The sequence below is a fragment of the Rhipicephalus sanguineus genome, chromosome 2 (assembly GCF_013339695.2).
Source record: "Rhipicephalus sanguineus isolate Rsan-2018 chromosome 2, BIME_Rsan_1.4, whole genome shotgun sequence".
Classification (NCBI taxonomy): Eukaryota; Metazoa; Arthropoda; class Arachnida; order Ixodida; family Ixodidae; genus Rhipicephalus; species Rhipicephalus sanguineus.
Window position 1 is genome coordinate 76,977,402 of NC_051177.1, and position 18,399 is coordinate 76,995,800.

General features: G+C 45.5%; 2 protein-coding genes and 3 non-coding genes across 5 annotated transcripts in view; 2 read left to right on the plus strand and 3 right to left on the minus strand.

Annotated features, from left to right (window-relative positions):
• The window catches only part of LOC119383207 (EEF1AKMT4-ECE2 readthrough transcript protein-like), a 252,945-nt gene that overhangs the window by 116,898 nt on the left and 117,648 nt on the right, over nt 1-18,399 (minus strand). The gene's annotated exons all lie outside the window — the stretch shown is intronic.
• Nucleotides 1-18,399, minus strand: part of LOC119383208 (elongation of very long chain fatty acids protein AAEL008004) — a 131,322-nt gene that overhangs the window by 43,678 nt on the left and 69,245 nt on the right. The window lies entirely within an intron of this gene.
• Nucleotides 2,150-2,222, minus strand: Trnav-aac (transfer RNA valine (anticodon AAC)). Its single transcript has one exon. It is a non-coding gene; the product is annotated as a tRNA-Val (tRNA).
• Nucleotides 8,519-8,591, plus strand: Trnav-aac (transfer RNA valine (anticodon AAC)). Its single transcript has one exon. It is a non-coding gene; the product is annotated as a tRNA-Val (tRNA).
• Nucleotides 17,921-17,996, plus strand: Trnav-aac (transfer RNA valine (anticodon AAC)). Its single transcript has one exon. It is a non-coding gene; the product is annotated as a tRNA-Val (tRNA).

An 18,399-nucleotide genomic window follows, 5' to 3' on the forward strand; every position in this document is an offset into this window, starting at 1 on the left:
GAATCATTGACATGGGAAGCAGTCAGCGTGCAGTATATAGCCTATGCCGAATGTCTTGCATTGAGCCAAGTGTTGCAAGGTCGATCAATGGCTTTGTGCAAGCTCAATACTTCTGCGCATATCGTCGGCTTACCAGGCACGTCGAGTGTAAAGGGTAGCTCATGGTCCGACGTAACCTCGGCACTCACGTTAGAGCAGCGACGTCAGTTTCATCGCCACCAAGTGCACGCTGCGGTGCGATCATGGACATATATGTAGTAAAGCGCAACAACTGACTGTAGCTTGCGCAGTCATAGGTGCATATACGTAATGTTTATTACACTGATATAAACTCGGACAACCAACTCTGCAACCGCAGTTGGCGTTGCCCTGACATAACCTTGTCAGGAATGTCCCAGAAGACCTGAAACACGTTCTGTGTGAATGCAGGCGATACGCATCAGAAAGACGATCTCTGAAGGCGGCCTTGCACCTTCAACGGGACTCGTGTTTAGAACTGTGGTGATAGAATGTAATAGATAAGCCAAGCAGCACGTAATTACATGACAATAATATCATATTGATAGTGCATGGATATACCAGGCCCACACTATCATCACTCAGCAGCACCTACCCAAAACTAACATTGATCCCATCACCGTTCCAAAGCGTGAGCGACGCGTTATATTCGGTTAGTCACAATATGGAAACGACCCGCTGTTTTTGTTTTCGTTTTAACAGTGTTTTGCGCATCGGTAACGTGATTACATGAAAGCTATATATTAAGCACACCAACTAATCGCACTAATAGATTTGAGCGATAGTACGTAGTAACTAATCGTTTCGTGCACCGAACAAACTCGAACATCTAACCAAATACGAAAAAGATTTGAGCGATAGTACCAACTAATCGTTTCGTGCACCGAACAAACTCGAACGTCTAACCAAATACGAAAACAATTTATTTCATTAATTGAAACATTTGTATATTCGCACACCCATGCACTTACAAGCGCAAATCGGCAAACCCACTCATGATTCGGCGCACTCAGGCTCACTCAGGCTCGGGCCGAGCCGTGAGACTAAGTCTGAGCGAGTCCTGGTGAGTACTTTTTTGATGAGTTTGAGTCTGAGTGAAAGAGCGGTTGAGAAAAATTTTGGCGAGTCTGAGTCCGAGTAAGCCGTAAGCGCAAAATATATTTCTTGAGTGAGTCTTAGCGAGCTCCACTTTTTTGCCGACCTTTGCTAATGAGTCTCGCGGATCTCCGCACAGGAGAAGAGTGGAACGCTCACGTTTCGCGTGTCGCTCGGGGAAACTCGTTGTGAGAGGATGCCAAGGTTATGTAGCGAAGGAGAGAGAAACAATTACCGCGCTCTCCATGTTTATTTCCTTGCTTAATGTGTAGGTGCCGCCACCGGTTTCGTTGACAGAAGAATATCAGACGACCCTGGAACCCCGGCATTGCGGAGACATTCGAACTGACATATATATACGCTCCACGGCCATTGGTGATGGCACGCCTGTTCGTTTTCTTTTTTCAGACAAGCAACAGATGTCAACCGATATCGACACACGGGAAACGGTTTAGTCACAACAGGAAGGTAGCGTAGGCATCTCACTTATTGTCGTTTTGAAAACAAGGTTTTCATGAACATTCCTTTCTTTCTGCGTGTATAACGGGTTGAAATACATCGCAAGAGTTGTTTTTTATCGATAACAACGAAAGTAATGCGGGACATAACAAAACCAAATAACAAAAAGACAGAAGAACAAAAGTAAGATGTGGCTCTTGTATATGAGCTCATGAGGTCACACCAGCCCCCAGCATGTTAGGCCAGTGCGAAAGCCACTACATACGATTGGCACGTCGGTCACGCCAAAATATATAGCGTCGTGAGTGCCGACGCTACTTGATGGGTGTGCGCGCACACATTCAAGCACACGCCATAGAATGCACAAATGAGCGTGTCAGTAAAGTAGAGAAAAAAAAACTAAGATGCAGTCTTAGTGAATTACTCATTCGGCCCAAGCAAGCATCCAGTCGCTACCCACGCAACAACGCTTTGTGCGGAGTATTCGAGGAAACTGCGGGATTCTTGTTCATAAGGATCAGTAGACAGTCAATGCTTAAATTCAAAAAAAGAACATTCAGTTAAAAAAAAGAGGCCGTGTGCCTGCCAGGGATCGAACCTGGGACCTTCCGCGTGTTAGGCGGATGTGATAACCACTACACCACAAGCACGGCTGGTCGGTGACTTCCAAGTAAATTTTGACGTCGACGCTGACATCACTTGTGCAGTATGCGCACATGAGGCATAGCATATAGAATAACACGCTTAGTGATCCCATCTGTACGGCCATATCTGTATGGACCATATCTTAGCGGAACGTGTGCATTGCACCAGATAGAAGCGAAGTGTCGGAGTTGCAGTCAGATGAAATGTTTGATTCGGTGCTCTCCCCCAACAACAAAGTTCCAGCCTTGTGGTTTGTGGAGAGCGTACGAAGCATACACATAGACGCGCTAAAGTAGGCGCTTGCTGTCTTGAAGAAGATAAGACCACTTGGCCGAAACGTCGGCTCCAGTGTAATTTCTTATTAGTTTAACGGAGCCTACAGCTTCCCCAACCTGCAGTAGGAAATTATACGATGTGCAGGTTACCATCCCACGGGACGAGTTCTCCAACGGTTCTATGCTACGTATACGTATTCATAGTTTTGCTGCTCTGGTCATTGGTTACTTGTGCTAATGTTTCATTCCGCTGCAGCTGCACACTTCGCAATTTCGACATATATTCCCAAGCGAACAATCAAAGACGTGATTAGTACCCCATCCTTTTAAACGTTTCCCGTGTGTCGATATCGGTTGACATCTGTCGTACAGGTTTGCCTATTTAGACACTCGACCTGAATAGGCCAAATTGCTCCGTATTATTTACTTGATCGTTAAAAATATACCCACGTTCAAAGCGAAAGCAAGAATACAAGACAAACAAAGAACGTAGTTTAAGTTATGTTGTCCTTTGGGGACAATAAGTTTGTGCAATATACAGTGCCGTCATAAATAATAGAGAGCGGTCGTTTTAAAACGAATTGTTTGCGAGCTGGGCAGTTGCAATTTATGCGGTTAGGGTCAGCGTAACGCTGCAAACAGTATTATTCTACAATGGGAAAATCCCTTCTGTGTAGCGTAATGTCGTGGCGGGAGGCAAAATGAGCTAATCACGGAATCTCGAGACAAGCAAGAAAACTATCCGACGCTCCGTAGCTGTAATAAGCTAGCTGGCCGGTTTTAATTCGCACAGAAACGCTGCAACTTTTTTTCACAGAAGAGATCGGGGGATCTTGGCTTTTCAGAAGCGTCGCCTACGCGTGTTCTGTACACACGTTACATACAGGCGAGGGAGATGGGCTTGGGTTTCCGAGCTTCCCATTCTTGGCGCGAGATACGGTTATGATATCATTACAACTGGCTGGAAAGCGCTCACGCTGTAATTGTGGGGCTTTCAACGTAAACGTTTTGTTCACGCTCTTGGCGTCGGGCTGAGAGAGTCGGCAAGCGCACGCTACTATACAAGTTGACCACATGCTGTGATTCATTGTACTGCACCCGGCGCTAAACAAATATATAAACGCAGAAAAGATGAAGTAAAGATGAGCCTGGTTGTCTGCCCTTCAGTCAGCTAAGAAGAATTGTAATGAAAACACTTAACGAATGAAATATAATAATATCTAGGGTTTTACGTGCCAAACTACGATATCAAACCACGATAACCACGATATAGCCGTACGTGGAACGCTCCTGAAATTTCGATTATCTGGAGTTCTTTAATGTGCACTGACGCCCCACAGCATTCGGGCCTCGCGCATTTCGCCTCCATAGAAATGCGACCGCCGCGGTCGGGATCGAACCCGCGACTATCGGGTCCCGAAACCGCTGTATCACCGCGGCGGACACTAAAAGTATAGAAGAAAGCGATGAGTGCATTATAGTCAACGGCGTATCGAGATTATAAACGATGTACCACACACGGAACCTCATTTCAGGCTACTTCACTGATTGCAGCAACGCCCTTGTGTCATATTTGAAACTGTGCTCTCCGAGAGTCCAACTGTTCCACGATTTTGGTGCCAAACACGTTCCCTTTAGGTTCAGCTGGCAAGCCTTTTAGGAAGAACCGTAGTCCGTAGTTTCCGTAGTCCATAACAGTGAGACGAGGGGAGACACGTCGCAAGGGGAGACATGTCGTCATTTCTCCAGTTTCGTGTTCACTCTTATTAGATTTGAATTATGTTTGAACGTCCTGCGCATCCTGTAGACCTAATATCCTCTGGATCAGGGTTCGCATTCACAAAAACACCTTACGCTAAAAATTTTCGTAAAAGAATACTTTAGCCAATCACGATGCGGGAGATACCATTAGTGGAGCCGGCTGATCAATAGGAAAACGCACTTACGAAAGGGGAGTTTTGTGAATCGGACCCCAGAGCACAGCCGTAAAAGATGCCTGCCGTTTAGACACAGCTGCCGGGCGCTAAGGGCACGTTGCACGGTTGTCACTCACAGATCCGCAGGCGCACATCTTTATACTTAGGAACGAAATGCACGTCTGTCCTCTTTATTTAATCTTTGTTATCCACATGAAGAGTAAGTCCGTCCCAGCTTGTTTAGCATGATAACATCTTTTATGCTGATTCTTGAAACTACACTTGGATGTAAAAAAGCGAGGAATATTTTACGTCCACAATTAACTGTTGCTGCAGAACTTTTTCCTGTTCTCATTGTGTTCAGTGTCATAACTATCGCTGCCGAAAAAGTCAGTGCGGCTGCTTGACATGCTGCGTACTGTATATGTAGCTTAGATGTATTTCTTTGGCACGATCAATATCCCTCAACGTCATGTAACGTTGGCACTTAGTTGAAGAACAGTTGGCAAGCTATTGTACCATTGTATAATATTAAAGCTAGATTTCTGATGAATCGGTATGCGCAGTTAAGCAAAAAAGTACTTTCCTATACGCCATAGAGAGGACACTATCGAAAGTCTCGCAACTAAAGCCAATAAAAATGCCCTTGCTTTCACAAAGATAGAAATATGCCGCATATTGCATCTTGGTAGACTTGTAAAGATTATGCTAATTTTTTTTTAGCAGCATTCTTTATTTTCATATAATTCTGCCCCTCCTTTCCGTGACTGGCTAGATGGGCAATCTCTTTCTACACACGTGTAACTTTCAAACTTTCCAGTGTAGGGTAGCATATCGGTTCTTCTAAACTGGTTAGCATTCCTGCCTTGCCCCTCTCTCTTGTTTTCCTTCCTATACAATGTGCCAAAAAAAGACAGAGCCATTGTTCTGAGAACGAAGGCAGCACCAATGTGCTTTGAAAGTTACAGGCTCACGCGCGTTTTCAGGGTCAAGAGTGAAGGCGTAATGGCGAACATTCCAGTGTCATAGAAAGAGAAATGGCAAACACCGGCTGGTCGGCCCAGCAAAGGCAATCGCCGGTAAAAAGTAAAAATATTGTATGCGTTAAAAGTGCCAAAGTGTGTACGCAGAGAAAGCAGTCGAAGACAGTGTAAATGAAGGAGACAGACAGTGTTTTCCTTGCTCTGTCTTTCTTTGCTTGGTACTGCACGGACTTACAATATCGCACCAACCAGCCCAAAGAAATGTGTTAGGAGCAGTGTTGGAGGTCACGCGTTACTAGTAACGGCGTTACCGGTAACGCGTTACTTCTTTCGGTAACTTAATAACGTACTCGCTTCTATTTCGGAACTGTAATGGGTAACGTACTTACGTTACCATTTTTCGGTAACGTGAGGTGTCTCGTTACTCGTTACTTTTTATTACAATTATCCCGGGAGTTGTACACCAAATTCATTCGTCTTGTAGGAGCCACTTTCCCAGAGCTCGCGTCGACGTTGTTGTGTCACAGAGGCGGGCTGCTGTCGGCCCGCCAAACGTTGACAAAGCGAGCTCGCGCGGGGTCCTTTGTTGTGCAGGGGAAATTGCAATGGGGAGCAAATTGCCAAAATTTCTTCAATGGATATGCTATAGTTTCGGCTACCTTGCTATCGAGGCGCAAGTTGTCGTTGACTGTCGATGAAATGAAGGGAAATGCAGCCCTTGTAACCGTCAAAAGCTAGCTGTCGAGATTCGCTTGGCTTGTGGACATCAAGACTCGCAGTGATCTCCAACACAACGGAGGATGACTCCTTCGGAAACGCCTTCTCGACTTCATCGCCAACTGAAGATGAGCGACTGTCTAGGTACCTTTGGTGCCGAATGACATCGCGATGAGCGGGCTCAATGAAATCTTTCCGCGCGTTCACTAGCTCTTCCTGAGAGTGAATACACGAGTACCACATAGGACATCCGTCGAGCTCCTATTTAGCGTAGGTGCAGACGTATTCGCTAAGAAGCGAGTCAAGCTGTCCGATGACAGCTTTGAAATGGAGCTGTTGCTTACATTCTGCAACTTGTAGCTACATTAGGAAGTTGTCCCTGCAATACTCTGGCACAGTTTATAAAATTAGTATTCAAAATTAGTTTTGCATCTTGATATCTGCAACTGCGAATACGTTTCTGGTTACTGAATTCCCGGGGTAGCGAGGCTAACCCTGAACACCTTCACATACACAGTCGCAATATTTGCGGTAATTATACAGGTTAAATTTAAAAAAATTGTTCATGTGTGCAAATACTATTTCCCCAGATTTATTTCATTTAGGCATTTCCTTATTGCTACAAAATTTGCGCATTTATTATGTAAGTAGAAGCACGCCGTCATATTTACTGCAAATTTGTTCAACGATGTTTTCTTTGCGGAGAGCGTTGATGATGAAATAAATCACAATTTGTTTAATGCACCCCTGCTAAAAATGGCTTCCCCATGTTCCACAGAGTCAGAAGTCATCACATGTAACTACAGAGGCAACCTTAGGCCACTATAGTACTGCCAAGGTACAGCTCATTTGTGCAAATTATTCTAATTAAATCAGTACTTCGGGTAAAATTGTTGGGCTAGAACTGTTATGTCCAATACAAATATGAGCTTTAGAAAGTTGCTATTCTAGATTCCTGCTATTGTAGATTCGGTAACGGTAACAGTACGCATTAACTTATTTTTTTATGGATAACGTAGGGCGGTTACGCGTTCCTTTTAACGCAATAGCGTTAAAGAGCTCGTATCGCAGAAATTCCGCCGTCGGCGTCGGCGCCGTTGGTTGTGAGCGAAAAATAATTCATCTTGTCCTTGACAGAAAAATCGAAAAAGCTGCAAATAAAATAAGTAATAAAAATGTTGGGTCCGATTGAGAATCGAACCAGGCCGTCTGCGTGCAAGCAGGTGTTCTACCACACAGCCACGCCTCTGCTTGGAGCTGTACTGAAAGTAACTTTCATGCTTCCCAAAAATACGCGTCTGTATACAGGTGCCACAGTACGAGATGTAATATCGGAGTAATATTGCGTGGTACAAGCGTACATTGCCATCGGGCGTCACACCATGCCAATATCATAACGACTTGGAGGTTTAAAGACAGCCACCCATTGCAAAAGGCACACACATTACTGCGCGTATTCCCTTAAGACCCCGTAGTGGGTGCATCGCAGCTTCGAAAAAGTTTCTCGCGCGTAATTGCTCCTGGTTTAAAGCATGCTACCAATTACATAAAGCACACACCTTAGTGCGCGCATTCTGTTAGACACTCGTAGTGTTCGAAGTGCGCACTAAGGACAGGATGTCGCTATCGCGTTCAACTCTTAAAGGCGAAGCTTAAGCGTCCCCCAATTTTTCTTTAGCGTAACGAGCAGCGTATCTAGTTACTTTTTTTTAGGTAACGCCTGCAACACTGGTTAGGAATAGTAGTACTGCGGTCCCATCTTTTTTCTTGGAGCGATCAAACTATATTTTCAGTGGCCTTAACCTATTGCTGAGACAAATGGGGTACTCTCTAAGAAAAAAAAAAGAGTAATTTGACTCTTTTATGCGAGCCCTGACTGGCCACGTATATGACTCCCTTTAAAGAGACACTTTAACTCTCTTTGGAGATCATTATACTCTCGTCGAAGAGTCGTGAGATCCAAAAGAGAGTTAACGTGACACTTTAAAGGGAGTCATATACGTGGCAAGTGAGGACTCACCGAAAACAATAACTCATACTCTTTTTTTTTCTTCTTAGCGTGTAGAGGAAAACTGGTTGATGTTCGTAGAACGTTCCGGTCTCGGCATACTGCAAGAAAGACTGGAGGAGGGGCACGTTCTCTAGAAATCATTTAGTCAATCGTTGTGCAGTAATACCGACTCCTAGAATAGCAGAGAGCTGAGCTAGTTGGTAAGTATTCATTCTGTTTTTGGAATGAATACCGACTCTGTGATCTTGAGATGGTACCACCGTTTGAAGAGTGTTGTGAGCGTTGCGCAACGTGCGCCGGCAACGTGCGAGCGTGGACGAAGGAACCGGCCGCTGAAGTAGGTCAGCTACTCGAAGTGAAGTACCTTGCGGTCGCCTTCGACAGGAAACTGAACCAGCTGTGCTTGTGGTGTAGTGGTTATCACATCCGCCTAACACGCGGAAGGTCCCAGGTTCGATCCCTGGCAGGCACACATTTTTTTTTTGCTTAAAAAATAAATCTTTTGTTTTATTTCGTGACAGTATGCTCCACTCAGCTGCACAGGAATACCTCGGCTTTTGTGCTTACGATCAAAACAACCTCAGATGCGCAAAATGTGAGAGCCTGGAGTTGAATATCTCAGGCGCTCAAGAGCTGTTGATAACTGCAAGCAGCTGTTCGTTACAGTCTTCGTCAATGCTGAACGCTCGAATGAAGAGGTAAAAAAATATGCTACGCTCTTCACTAGTTCGTTGCAAACAGCGCCTTAAGGCGATATACCCTCCGCGGTGGTCTAGGAGTTATGGTGCTTGACTGCTGGCCCGAAGGTCGCGGGATCGGATGCCGGCAGCGGCAGCCGCATTTCGATGGAGGTGAAAATGCTTGAGGCCCGTGTACTCACATTCAGATGCAAGCTAAAGAACATCGGATCGTCCTAATTTCCGAAGCCCTCTACTACGGCGTCCCTCATAATCGTATCGTGATTTAGGACGTAAAACCCCATAATTATACGATCATTATCTGAAGGCGATAACAGATGTGACATCGCTACGAATATATGAATGTGGAAGTGGTGCGTACATCGACGTGGCATTCTGGGTAATCTACAAGGTCGCTGCGTATTGTTAGCTTTAAAATATCCGCTCCTGTTTAAGTCGGCTGTTGATCACTTTCATTAGGCGCGGCACGCGCACTTGCGCACGCTGGAACTGGGCGCGAACAGCCAAGTATAACGGCCTCAGTGAGGAAGGGACGAATCGCATCCCGTCAGATCTGCGTTCAACACCTGCAGTCTGGCTGGTTTAGCTTCCTTGGTACAGCAGTAATACGGGTGGATAATTGACAAGGGAAAACAAATTTACAAAAGCCAAGTACACCGGTTTCGCGGAGAAGTTAACGCTTTTCTACACTGTAGATCTAATGGTAGAGTCCCGTGTACTGTGCGATGCAGACCCGTAGCCAGGAATTTTTTTCGGGGGGGGGGGGGGGACTTGCTGATAACTTTGACTATTTAGAAAAACACCTATTTTCAATATTTATTTTTGGTAAAAACACCTACTTCACCAAAATTACGGGGGGGGGGGAAGCATGGCCCCTTGGCTCCCCCCCCCCTTTCGTCTACGGGCCTGGTGCGATGTCTGTGCACGTTAAGGAACACAAGATGGTCCAAATTTGTAGGAGCCCTCCACTACGGCGTGCCTCATAATCATATCGTGGTTTGGGGACGTCGAACCCCAGATATTATGTCATACGCTGTAGATCTACGTGTGACGAGATCGGGACAAAGGAGCCAATTAAGGCAGCAAATAACTAGAAATCAGTTGTCGCAGCTTAATATAGTTCTTATTCGTGCATGAAAAGTAAAGTGTCCTAAGAGTTATCTTTTAAAGCATATTCTATACGCTGTAATAAAATAAGTTGAATATGAAGGCGTATTCGTCTGACATGTATATTTTAGCATTGCTAAAACATATGTTATCCGGGCATATTTGAGGCTGCAAATTAGCACTTCCGGAACATAAGGAACTATGCGCATCAGCTTGACGCACGGATGGCCAACCCAATTCAGAACACAAGAACAAAAAATTCATGGAACCGTTTCAACTTCCCCTTTGGCTTAGTCATGTGCATGGTCTCGAACCGTGCATTAGTAATGACAAAGTGGGTAACCACCGGACGGCGCAGGCTACTGCCGCTTGTATCTTTAACAAACATCTGTATGGATCAGAATTCGGGAACACGGGACGTCGCTGGAACGAAAGCCCCTGTTCCGGAATTTACATCTCTTCACACTTTCATGTTTCCTTTTAAACATCTGTATAGTTAGTTACACATGCTTGCAATCAAGCTGTTATCGAAAGCGCCTAACAAGTGAGGCAATCAGATCATCTACGACCGCGTGTGCCACTTTCGCCTTTTCCGTCATAAGGTCTCCACAGACGTCTCCCAAATAGCTTTTTGCGGGACATTTGTATACGAATACTTGAAACGAAAATTTGTCCGTCCTTTCTGCGCAAAAACTCCACAAAAATTCTGCCGCCGAAATTTGGCAAATCCCACTGTTTGCCACTGGTCCACTGAAAATGAAGAAGGGAACACACGGGCTGCGAACACCAATTAAGATTTCTAGGCAGACGTAGCCAGTAATTGCGAAATGCTTTAATTAACCCTCGGGATTAAGCCAGTGATGAAAGCCAGGGCCGCACGTTTAAGCTTCGCTGGTTAAACACCAGCTTTCAAATAGTGCGTTTCCACAACACAAGGAAGTCATGCAGGTGCGATGTCGCTTATATGTCCCATGGTTTTCTACATCTAATGCTGTCTTTCCAAGTTCCTTTGAAAACATTGTGAGACCGTCGCGAATTTTGAAGGAACCGCAGAAAGCTTCGCGTATTTTCTTAACTATCTGGAAGCCGATTCCACTGTGGCAGAGCCGTAGCCGAGTCAGAAGCGCTGATTCATTAGACAGATTGGCCTGCAGATGCAGGCACTGGAAATTCCACCGTCTCTGTCACACAAAGTAGCTGCTTGCGACTGAAGTATGCGAGAGGAATTATATAACATGTGGAATGTGCAGCGACTGTGTAGAAGGTCGCATTTCTAAGCCATCACTAAGATTAATGGGGGCCCGCGAACACTATATAACTGGAAGGACAGCTGATTATGCCACTAAGTGAAACATCTGACCCAAGGAAAGAGCGGTGTGCGACAGACGCGGTCAAGGTCGCGGCAGAGGCTGCAGGCGTATGCCGTACTACGCAGGCCGTACGCGTATGCGCCCACAATCTGTACACGCACGCCCATGCGGTCGAGGAGTAGTCAGACACGCGAAGTGTCTTTTAGTTGTTCTTCTGCAGCACTGTGTTCACGACCCCAGAAAAAATATCCTGTAATGAGCTTTTGCACCGAAAGAAGAAAATTCATGAGCCATTCTATTCTCTGAAGGTGGACGACCAGCAAAGCTGTGTAGAACACGGCACAGAGGTGACAGATAATTTTGATGAATGGTAAGGAAAGGCACTGAATTTTTTATTATTAATAATTGTATATAAGGAGAGGTTGGTGCCAACGCGTGGCGCTGGCGACTCCTCTTCTCTTGCACGACAGTTGTCATCGCAAAGTAGAAAACAAACACAAAGCTATATACAAAGGCACGTAGTACAACGCTCACACACTCAGGTGCAAGTTTTTTAATAGAATATTGTGTGCACGTAACACAAAAGCTGATAAAACACAAAGAAGTAAGAATGGCAGACTGGGCGTGTTGGTTAACGCAATTGAAATGTTCACACAGAACATAAAAGTTCGCTAAAATGTTGTCATAGCCGATCATAAGTAACTTGGGAATTAATCGTCTCTTAAGTGCCACATTGTAACTACAACAACTATGTTTTCACAAAAAATTATCTGCTAAAACGAAAACACACGAGTCGTGTAGCCAAGCATACCGGTTAACAATAACTCGAAGATCATGTTTATCAGATTTAGTACCTTTGTAATATTTCTGATTCCTTCAAAAAATTGCACTGCTGCGCGCAGCATTGTTTTGAACATTTCCTCTTGGCCTGTGGGCAATTTAGCATATGCTCCTTTAAAGCGCAGCCACCGCGATATTACGGGCCAGAATTGCAGTGCTAAAACACGTTGGTGAGCTAGCTGGTTTGCATCCATGACCCATGAATAGCGAGTAAGCGCGGCAGACAAGGACGTAGAAGAAAGCCGACAAGGACACAGCGCTATTTTCAAACGAAATTTTATTTTCGCACGAACCGATAAATATATACCGAGCGAGCGGAAACAGCAGAAACAAAAGAACATTCAGTGGGTCATATCGTTGAACCACCGGTTAATACCACGTCTTCCACGTCTACGGAAGTTAATTCATTCGTCTACGGAAGTTAATTACCCTTTCGGAAGTCGACAGGTTAATTCAGAAAGCAACAGTGTAAACGCATGTCACATCAACCATCGAACACCTTTTGTAACCTGTGCTCGTAACGGTTGTCGATGCCATTCCACTTTCTTGTAAAAGAACGTATGTTGGTCAGACCGGCAGGTGTATTAACCAGAGACTAAAGGAGCATCATTATAACGTCATGAAAACAATCTCGGGTCATTTGGGCATTCATTGCCGAGATTGTGGCGGCAAGCCCTTGTTCGAAAACACTTCTATCCTGTTTAAGGCACATGGCAAGATGACAAGAGAAATTGTATAGGCCTATGAGATTGCGAGATTAGAAAAAATGCGCTATAGCCAACCTTCCCTATCGCTTTCTCACAAAGAGTTACAATATCTTGCTTTGTCGTGGTAAGTTTTTACTATGTCGTGATAGTACTCCGTACACGTGCTCGGTTCAACGATATGACCCACTGAATGTTCTTTTGTTTCTGTTGTTTCCGCTCGCTCGGTATAAGTTGATCGGTTCGTGCGAAAATAACATATCAGTTGAAAGTAGCGCTGTGTCCTTGACGGTTTTCTTCTACGTCCTTGTCTCTCGCGCTTACTCATTTCCGCTACGTCAGCGGCGATCTAGAGCAGCGCTACGCCCAAGAATCATCGCTCCCTTAATCGATGGCCCGTCTATTTTCTCAATGGGCACAAATATTTCCTATCGTTTTTAACACATCACGCTGCTCGGGAGTTCCGGCTGTGTGCTTCTGTCTGTACAGCAGTATATATTATATAACTGTTATTGGTCGTAACCCTTCGCTCAGACCCATCTGCCCATCGGCACACCGCTCGAGGCATTGCATAATTTTCACATGGTAATAAAGTTTACCATACCATACTGCTCTCACGTTGGAGGTGTAGCGCTCCCATTGCACATCAGCGTTTTGCGTGAAAACAACGAACAGATAATAATGCGCTGCGTGGCATTAGAAAATTGATATTCCAGCGAATAACAAGACGACTCATTTCCGGCCTGTTACAGCGGTCGACGGCAGGTGGGCCACCGCTATGTGGCGCAGACCGACATTTTAGCATAGAGTCACTGTATATGTTATATATTATACCTAAAGGTAGCATATACAGTAACTCTAGTTTATTAGGCACTCGCGTAGTCCGTAAACTTTTGCAATCGACTGTCCATTATCTAGATGTATTCAGAAGGAACGACTCATATGCTTCAAGCTAATTTTCATAGCGTTCATATAGTACTTCAGAGGGCAATTAATTTTTCAGAATGCTCTATCTGGAGCAAGCCGGTACCAGCAGGAGCGTTACACGTACTTACGGGCGATCTCCCCCGTAGGTGCACTATATGTACTTACAGGGGAGAGGGGGTGGGCGCACCTCCTCTAATCCTCTTCTATTCACTACGTTCTCATCGTAAGGGCCTCAGTCGTAAGGGGTCGAAAAAACGGGGGGGGGGGGGGGGAGAGCCTCTGCGGTAAAACATTACCCACTTTGCTCCCCGCCCCCCTAATCGACAACCCTGCGCACGCCTGTATGTTTTAAACAGACGATGTGTTGTCCTGTCGCAACCGCAACACTAGAAAAATAACGACAGCGTAACCGCGTTAGCGGAAATTTAAAGGATATTGCAGCTATATGGCAGCAGTTGGCTTTAGAATGACCCGCGCCTCATTACTAACCGCGCCGTTTTCCTGTTAATCTTTCAGAGGGCGCCACCATGTCGGACAATTCAATACTTTTTCTAGGATATCGGCAAAACACGCCTCGACCGAACGCGGAAAGTAGGCCACCACGTGCGCCGGAGCCCCGTGGTCATCTCCTTCGAGAGCGACGTTGCCAGCTGTGCTTGTTATCACATCCGCCTAACACGCGGAAGGTCCCAGGTTCGATCCCTGGCAGGCACAGAAACTTTTTTTTTTATTTTTTCGAAACAGTTTTCAAAGATGTATTTAGCAGCAAAACATTTGATTTAAGACAGTACTATATGAACTGCGCCTTTGCAGTACCGCCGCAGGGTCGCCGTTGGTGGCTCCTTTGCGGCAATATGGCTACTTTCTGGCTGATTTTAACTTATACTTTAGCGCATTTGCTAACCAAGTTTATTATTATTTGCAAATGAAACAACAAGACAGCCTACAGGCTACTCATTGTTTCAAAGGTTTTCAGTCGTTAAGCATCGACAGCTGGGCTGGTTGGTTCAAGTGAATACTGCAAAGCGTTCTAACTGGCGAACAAAGACGTGACCAGGATAGCAAGACACACAACGCCAGAACTGGTTGAAGTCTGGCAGTTGAAGTATGGCAGTTAAGTCTGGCGTTGTGTGCCTTCCTGTCCTGGCCACATCTTTGCCCGCCAGTAGAATGTTTCAGTTTTCAGTATAGAATAACAGAGCGCTGAGCTTCTTGATACATATCAGTAGTGTAGTGTAAGCCGGTGCGCGTGCATGTCGTCTTTGCAACACGCTGCGCGCCTGCAAAGGCGCGCAGCGTGTTGCAAAGACGACGTGAAAAAGTCGCGCGCATGTTGGCAAACGCGTGGCTAGCACGCTGCTCCGGCTGCCTGTCATCTACGTGACGCTGCGCGTCAGTCTCTAATGTTGATGCGCAGCGCGTGTTCTCGCATGAAACGACATCCTACAGGAAGTAAGGCTTCGGCGTCGCAAGCTGCCTCTGCCGCATCCCTTTCTCACGCGCTCGCGGGTCGTCATGCTGCGCAGTGTGCACACAAACCGGCTGATGGTTCCATCCCTCCTACGCAAACTCTACCCCACTCTCTGCCCTATCCTTCCAAACACAGTTTTGTTCTGTGTAGACAATGCATCAGTAAAAAGAATTACAGACACTAACAGAAACGTAGAACAATGGGAGGCCACCACAATCCCAATAAATTGTCCGCAGTATATAGAGAGACATACAAAGGAACTTGCTTGAGATCTACATAGTTTTGGTGTGGAGAGGAACGCAAGCGCTTCCCGCGGTATATATATTTTTTTTTATAAGCCTATGCATAGGTTACCTTGGAATATGATGACTCGAAAACTTTTTATCCTTCGCCGTGGTTCAGTTTATATGGCATCGCTACGCTTACTAAAATGTTGCGGGTACGATTCCAGGTTGCATGCAGCCATACCACTCGGCGAGTGAAGAACGAAAAAAAAAAAAATAATGGGAACGATCGTATAGCCATGGTTTGGGTCAGTTCAAAAGAGCCCACGTGGTTACAATTACTCCGAAGCCGTTCACAATAACGTCCTCAATATCATCACTGTGACGTGTTCGGAACGCTAAAGTAAAGAAGTTAATTTTTTGTAAAAACAAACTCGGAGCTTGAACATCACACTCATCATAACTGAGCCAATACAATTTCAGAAATTCGACAGTATATATTCGGCTTACACTTTCGGTAAAACCGGGCACGTATTTGACACATTTTGCAATATTTCGCAACGGAGGGCACTCACTAGTTAAAGCTAATACACCCAAACTGTTTTCACACCCGGGCCGCCTGCGGGTTGCCTCGCTATCTTCAGCGATCAAAGTTGCAAATCACTGTTCAGAACTCCTCTCCTATCACTTTGAGAGTACGGGAGCATTGCCCTCACTTAGCAACGTTGCTCTGTTGGGCGAGTTGGAACGAGTCAGTCATAGCGTAGTTTAGCGCAAAAAACAGGCAACAGACGAGTGAGAGGACAAGGACACAGCGCATTCTTCCAACTAAAGTTTATTGGATTGGAACGCATGTATATATACACGCAGGGAAAGCAAGAAAAGAAAAAAACCAAGAACGTTTCTTGCTTTCCCTGCGTGTATATATACATGCGTTCCAATCCAATAAACTTTAGTTGGAAGAATGCGCTGTGTCCTGTCCTCTCACTCGTCTGTTGCCTGTTTTTGCGCTAAACTACGCTATGACCGCCCTCACTTTATCATTTTTTTCTTTCTTCCTAGCTAGAAAGATAAACCGCTATCTCGGTGGGGTCATGCGTACAATGGGAAGCAGCAAACTGATAACTGAAAGGGTAGATCTCTAGCCTTGTTGGTGTTTAAGTGCAGAACTTTTATGACGGGGCCAGTGTGTGTGTGTGTGTGTGGGTGTGTGTGTGGTGTGTGGTGTGTGTGTGTGGGTGTGTGTGTGTGGTGTGTGTGTGTGTGTGTGTGTGTGTGTGTGTGTGGTGTGGTGTGTGGGTTGTGTGTGTGTGTGTGTGTGTGTGTGTGTGTGTGTGTGTGGTGTGTGGTGTGTGTGTGTGTGTGCGTGCGTGCGTGCGTGCGTGTGCGTGTGCGTGTGCTTGTGCACACGTGTGTGTGGGCGAACGTATGCGTGTTCCTCCCTGTCCAGTCGCGTCGTATAATACTGTGCTAAGCACCGAATATGATAACTGGATGGCAGCATTAAAAAAACCACGTGCTGTTTCGAATGATATTAATCTTCGAACAGCAGTTCAGCGGTCACTTAACAAAAGAGATCGTGCACAAGTTATGTTTTCATATTCACGCGGTTTGCAGAGGCTTCCTGATCTTACATTGACCTTGGGGGTCTTCGCAGCCTTTCCGAAAACACTGTATCCACTTGAACGCAGTTCAATACGACGACTGAGAGGAAAAAGAAGACGGCTTTCGCCTTAGAGCCGTCTTAGGCGAATGCATAAGGGACTTCGCGAGTGTTTTTATTACTGCTTCATGTACGTCCGGTATAGATTACGTATGCATACGGCTCGTTTTAGCGTTGCTGATTGAATTTAAAGCTAATAGGAATCACTCGCTGTACTACTACTACTACTACTACTACTACTACTAATAATAATAATAATAATAATATAATAATGATAATAATATATAATAATAATGATAAGAATATAATAATACCGCTTGATTCCAGTCAAGTGCTGCAGCTCACAAACGCAGCTTCTTCTATAATCACGGGAAAAGGGGGTTTACCTACTAAACTTCATCACGCTTGTGCTTTACTTCAGTTCTACAGTGAATTTCCAGTTTTCTCTGCCTTTAGCACACGCAAACACACGCACAAAAGCAATAAACAATAGCTGCAGTAGTAGCCCTCTTGGATTCAATATTGAAAATAGTCATTTTCGGCCGCTCCCGCCTGTACAGCTGCGCTAACGTCGCATCGATCTTTACAGAATGCACGCGTTACGAACAACCGCTCTGCACGTCCACATGTGTTGCAATGACCGCGGCTGCCGACGGCACGACCGGTCTTTAAAGTAGGTCACCGTCGTCGCGGAGAGACCGTTCCGATCGTTTTGGGTGGAGCGGCTTCACGGCTGTACATGCACGCCTTGTGGAGAACGAAAACGGAATTTGAACATGTTCACCAGGTTGTTCGTCCTGTTCGTGATCACTTTATTGAAAGCGTGGTGCGTTTGAGAGAGGTGCTTCGCACGTGCTGTGCTTGTGGTGTAGTGGTTATCACATCCGCCTAACACGCGGAAAGGGTCCCAGGTTCGATCCCTGGCAGGGCACATGCTTTTTTTTTCTAGTAATTTTCTTTTGCGAAAGGAAGGTGTTCATTTACAGCTGTTGAAGATATCAAGCGCGCACAATACTGAGCAGCGTGGCTACGAGTAAAGACGAAGGGAACAGCAACGGATTGTCAACGGCGCCGGCGTACGGCAAATACCGATGAGAACGTTCACGAAAATGTCGAGCGCAATGCGGCAAGCCAGACAAGACGACGCATGTCGCGAAGTGGAGATGCGGTCCTTGTATGTGGACTTCGCGGACAAACGTCGCTTAAAGGGACACTAAAGGCAAATATTAAGTCGACGTTGATTGTTGAAATAGCGGTCCAGAAACCTCGTAGTGCTACTTTTATGCCAAGGAAGTGCTTATTTTGAAATAAAATCACGTTTTAGTGGTCCGCATCG